Below are 6,000 nucleotides of genomic sequence, written 5' to 3' on the forward strand. Positions count from 1 at the left end.
CCAATAAAATATAGTTCTCTCACTAGGATTAAAGGAGCAATGTAGTTCAAGGATTATCAAATGCCTTTGATCATGTGACTGCCATGGTTTTGATCTGCAGCACATAGCACCAAAAATATTCTCTTTTTCTTGCCTTCTGTCTCTAACCCTCTCCATGGATTTCCGTTTGCCTGATGGTTCTCTGCAGTGTGAGAAGACCTCTTGACAGGCAGTGAAAGAAGAGAGTGTAACAAGTGTAAAACACAAGTGCTATGCAAGATAAAGCTGCCTTGTGTTGAGGTTTGATTAACACATTTCTGACATGTACGGATGAGATTTATTTGAACCCAAAATTGTTTTAAATCCTGTATAGTTTTTCTCACTACACATTGAGCTATATACATTTAATGTTTCCCTCTGTTTGAGGGAATGGCACAGATGTTTAGAGATAAAGAAAGCGACCATGGATTATTTGCCTTTGAAACAGGAAGTAAGGTTTCAGATGCTTCAGCCCTCCACCACACCCCCAACTGCACCCCGCTGCTGTTCATTAGCAATTTCTGAGCCTTGGGCTATTTTGCAGCGTTTCAATCCCTGCATTATTATTATTTTGTGGCTGACTTGGACATGCAATCAAAGGGACACGCAATATGTGCAACACTTGTATCGCAAAGCAATGCCTTTTCCATGATGTCCAGACTAAAATCCTATAAATGTGAGCCAGGGGATCTGTGGCTCAAATTTAGTCAACAAACCTCAAAAAATCTTCTTTATCCTCATTGTACGATCAGCCCATATTAATGTCATTGCCAAGTTAAAAACGGGACATATCAAAACAATTATTTTGATGTGGCTTCAAGCAACACGACATTTCAATGTGAATGGCATTCGAACCTTGAATCATTAAAAGGCGTGGTTTCGGGCAAAAAAGCCCATCAAAAAATGACTGAATATTGTTTTAATGGGTAAAAAGCTACAAGGCTTTCATACTGTCTACCTGCCATGTTATTAGATAGACCATGTCAGTCAAGCTGAGGAAACACAGAAACAACATACAGACAGGCTGACAAGACATAAGCATGCTGCCTTCCATCTTCCTCCCAGCTTGCCATGTTTATCTAGTCTTCCATGTGAGCTTAGTGCAGTACTGTGCATATGCATACAGAATGATGAAGGTTCAGAAACTAGTGCCTGAAGGAAGCTGCACATATAGCACGAGCTCTTTGAAATTGTGCCAGGGTGGGCCTCATTTGCAAAGCAATTTGACAACAAAAGTAAAATACTCTACAACTTCAAACCAAATTCTAGAGATGCCAACTGGTACAGCTCTGCAGTTTGCTCAGAGAGGGAATTCAAGAGGGTTACGTCTGGTGTGTTGTGTGTGTGCTTCTGACATGGCTTATTTGCAGACCTAGCATTGCACCAGTGCAATGTCATGATTGCTTTGGCAAGGAAAGAGGGCCTAATTTACATGAGAGGGAGTCCTAGAGGCACACAGGAGCTTGCCTTTGACCAAGGTGCCAACAAGCCTGCAGAAAAACAATGTAATTACAACCTACAAAGCTGCCGTGTTTAGAACAAACTCACTCTTAATACAGCAGGACCACATACTAGTAAATCAGTCTTCCAAATGGGCATGACTTTGAAAATGTGGTAATGCTACAATATTCAGTATAATGGTTGGATTTCATACATTTTAAACACTCAAATCAAAGTGCAGAGGCCATGTTGGATGTGTTCGTATTCATTGTTTCATGTTTGAATATATTTTATGTAAAAAAAAAAAAAGTCCAGTATATTTTATTCTCCTCAGGTAGACTGGAATCCAGTGCACTGCCAACATTAAGCAGTCACTATCCACTCGATTGCCAGTCCTCATTCACCGGAGATGTAATGTTTCCTTTATTTTTTCTCAGCCTTGTGATTTAGAACGGTCTCTGGTACCGTAAATTGTTTCTACAAGTGCAATATTGCTGTAGATTAAGTAGACCAGGATTTCATACTATGTGGGTTTATGATAATCTAAAATATGCCAAAGAAGCTTCATATGGTTTTTATTGCCTATACAAGTACTCTGACTTTGCATTAGGACATTGTGTTTTCAGAAACCTGACACCCACAGGAAAGGCACACAAGAGCAACTTTTCACAGGTTGATAGTGTCCTTAATTGAGCAATAGAGCTGCTGTCTACCACAATACAACCATGGCATATTTAGTGGCTCAACGAAGGTGTATGTATCAGTTCTACACCAATTGGCTCACACTGTGAGCTATTTTCTTTTAGTTTCAAGCTTTTCTATTTCTACTCGACACTGTTCAACTGAGAAAGGGACTGACCTGATTTATTTTTTTATATTTCACCTCTGACAAAAGCCACATGTCTACACCTGGTATGCACTCCAACTAAAGTCCAAGCTCTACCTCTAAACAAAACAACATTTATTAAACATTGTGTTTCTTTCCCATAGCTTCATATGAAATTACATTTGTTGTTTTTGCCAGATTGTAACAGATAGCATTCTTTTCTGGCTGTAATCACAGATGACAGGAAATTAAGTAATACATCCTGAATCAATAATTAGTGAGAATCATTTTAGCATGGTATTACAAAAGCAACCAATAGTTCTGCTGAACTGTCTGAAGTGAGTTATGTAAATGTCCTGATTTAGGGAGAGAGTCTCCTTGGATTAAGTTTGATATCATTACTTATGTTTTCAGACATTTGAGATTATAACAACAATTTCAGAGTCTAAATCATGAGGCTAACACTACAAATCATTGTTGCTCAGATAGTTTGGAGAAGAGGGGCTGTTTGATACAAATTGAGGCCACGAGACGAGAGACTGTTTGCTGAAAATCTCTCTAATCCAGTAATATTTTGGGTGACATTCTAAGATAAATACTTTGGCATTGTCTTGATGAGAGAGTCTCGCCTCATTTAAGTGTCTTTGGGATCCGGATCAATCCACATGGTGGGAGTCAGACTTGTACACTTGACCATATAATGTGGCATGCTTGTCACAACCCGGAATGCATTTCGCTCTTCAAAGTATATTTCTTGGCCTGCTCTCGTCACTCACTCCCTCTAACCAATTTGTCATTCTAAGCCTATCCTCGCCGCTGCCAGCGCCTAGATGATAGCAGTGGGCCTCTCTGATCCAGGCAGTGGCTAGGGAGCAGGCCAAGTGTTACGCGAGCCACTCTGGGACACCGAGCAGGCGCTTCTGCCGGCTGATGTACGCCTCCACGGCCGAGAGGAACTGGCTTTGCAGATGCTTTCAATTCGACACAGAGTGGAGCTCATCTACTTTGTGAGGACTTTTGCTTTGTGTCTGTGCAATGCATTTGTGCTTGTTTGTGTATTTTGTGCGCAAGTGTGCATGACTATGCATGCGTATGTGTGCATCAGAAAGATTAAGAGAGGTCTGTGTGTGTACATGTGCTTGACTGAATATGTCTGTGTGTGCTTGGTTGAGAGCGTGTGAAGGTGCTTTTTTTATATAAAGACACAATTATCCTGAAATGAGGCTGAGCTTTTTTTCCTTTTTTTTGGTTTGCAATTATAGCGTTCGCTAAGTTCTGATGACCTACTACTTCTCTGCTGATGTCCTTTAGAAGTCATTCTGGTTACCATTTTTCTCCGTTGGCAGACACTCCTCTCAAGAGCAAGAGGCAACACAACACTGTCATCCTCACTTCATTATTCCTGTTTTAAACAACCATTAATGCCCTCATTCAAATGCTTGGATGCTGCTTTGCTGTTAAGCTTATCAGCAACAGTCAACCAATTTACTACTGCAGTTCTCTCTCTAGTCGGGTGAGCAGAACATTAAGTGTATTCAAAATTACATTAGCTGCGCATTGTTATTGACTGCTTCTCACGGTCAGGCAAAGCTTTATTTTGATAAATAAAAATAAATCTTATCAAGTTATATTACCCAGTGCTTATTCTATGCATTAGCAAATCCACTCTATGACTTTTGATGTGACAGCATTTTTGGGAGAAGGGGATGGTAAATATTTTGGCAGCTTTTATTTAGGTGATACAAAAAATGCATTGGAGGAATAAAAGAAAGTAACAGTATTTGGAGGAAGATTTGGCAGATGTATGCTAATCATCTTCTGTTTTTGAAATTACAGAGAAGCTGCCCTGTTTTGATGAGTAATCTCCTCTCTAGCCGAGGTGCTCAACATCGACCTTTCAGACCCATGTGTTTTTATGTTGCAACCTTTTTTAGGATTAAACTATGCATGGCCAATGCATTTCCACAGGAGTAGATGTATTTATCTTTAGCACATAGACTGTCACCCACCATTCTGCACCAAACAATCAGCTCTCTGAAAATAGACCCCTTAATTCGCCTGCATGAGAAATGAGACTTGAAGTAGCTTGTTGAATGTCTAGCCTGAGCTTTCTCGTTAGACATTGATACCCATCTCACAAAGCAACACCAGCCTTTTATCTGTCTGAGTGTGATTCAGTATTTGATTGGGAATGAATCTGGAAGGCTCCAATCAGTTTCCCTTGTATGAGCACAGTTAACATGTGTGTGACTGCTCCTTGAGCACTGATGGCAGAGACATGGGCGATTAAGGCCAGAGTCCAATCAAACCAGCTGTGTGCCATTCCCCCCATGGCACTGGTTGTGCCAGGCATGTGTTCCACACTACTGGCAGGCAGAGAGGCCTTGACCAAACCCCAAGTCTGGGGAGTTACGGCCACACATGAACCAGGACATGCAGACAGATTGGGGATTTAGCTATGCAAACATTTTTCAAAGACAGAGCTCCTATGCAAGCAGAAAAAATCTCATTGGTTGCCTTAACCTCAGCGGAGAGTTTTTCTGGCAAAGCAGCAGAAGGCTGCTGGGGCCCACTGTAAAAGACAGAATAATCATAATATTGGTTACCTACTGTATTGTGCCCTAACGCTTTGTGAGTAAAATAATGCTATTAAGCCATACTTTAGACCTATCTGGGTTAGATAGATTCCACGGTCACATCATTATTTTCAGTCAGGATTTAGAGTTCATCATAGCACTGGTGAAAATTACTAACGACCTCCTTATTGCATCAGACAAAGGACTTGTCTCTGTACTGGTTTTAGTAGATCTTAGTGCTCCATTTGATACCATTGACCATCTGGTCCTATTGCAGAGACTGGAACATTTCATTGGCATTAAAGGAACCGCTCTAAGCTGGTTTAAGTCCTATTTATCAGATCGATTTCAGCTTGTATATGTTAACGATGAGTCCTCCATGCACACCAAAGTTAGTCATGGAGTTCCTCAAGGATCTGTCCTCGGACCAATCCTGTTCACTTTATATATGCTTCCGTTAGGCAATATTATCAGGAAATATTCCATAAACTTTCATTGTTATGCAGATGATACTCAGTTATATCTATTGATCAAGCCAGATGAAACTCATCAGTTAGCTAAACTTCAAATGTGCCTTCATGGATGACCTGTAATTTTCTAATGTTAAACTCAGATAAAACTGAAGTTATTGTTCTGGGGCCCAAGCACCTCCGTGACACATTATCTAAAGATATAGTTTCCCTTCATGGCATCGCCCTGGCCTCCAGCACCACTGTGAGGAATCTTGGAGTTATCTTTGATCAGGACATGTCGTTTAAATCTCACTTCAAGTCCTTTTTTCACCTACGTAATTTTGCGAAAATCATGAATATCCTGTCTAAAAATGATGCAGAAAAACTAGTCCATGCATTTGTTAATTCTAGGCTGGATTACTGCAATTCTTTATTATCAGGCTCCTCGAAAAAGTCAATTAAGACTCTTCAGCTGATCCAGAATGCTGCAGCACATGTTCTGACAGGAACCAGGAAAAGAGATCACATTTCTCCTGTCTTAGCTTCTCTGCATTGGCTTCCAGTAAAATCCAGAATAGAATTTAAAATCCTTTTTCTTACCTACAAAGCTCTTAATGGTCAGGCACCATCTTATCTTAAAGAGCTCATAGTACCTTACTACCCCACCAGAGCACTGCGCTCCCAGAAT

At 40.5% G+C, this 6,000-nt stretch overlaps 1 protein-coding gene across 3 annotated transcripts in view; it reads right to left on the reverse strand.

Moving 5' to 3' along the window:
* Positions 1-6,000, reverse strand: part of pcdh11 (protocadherin 11) — a 138,240-nt gene that overhangs the window by 86,370 nt on the left and 45,870 nt on the right. The gene's annotated exons all lie outside the window — the stretch shown is intronic.

The sequence above is a fragment of the Micropterus dolomieu genome, linkage group LG19 (genome assembly GCF_021292245.1).
Source record: "Micropterus dolomieu isolate WLL.071019.BEF.003 ecotype Adirondacks linkage group LG19, ASM2129224v1, whole genome shotgun sequence".
In the NCBI taxonomy this organism is placed as follows: Eukaryota; Metazoa; Chordata; class Actinopteri; order Centrarchiformes; family Centrarchidae; genus Micropterus; species Micropterus dolomieu.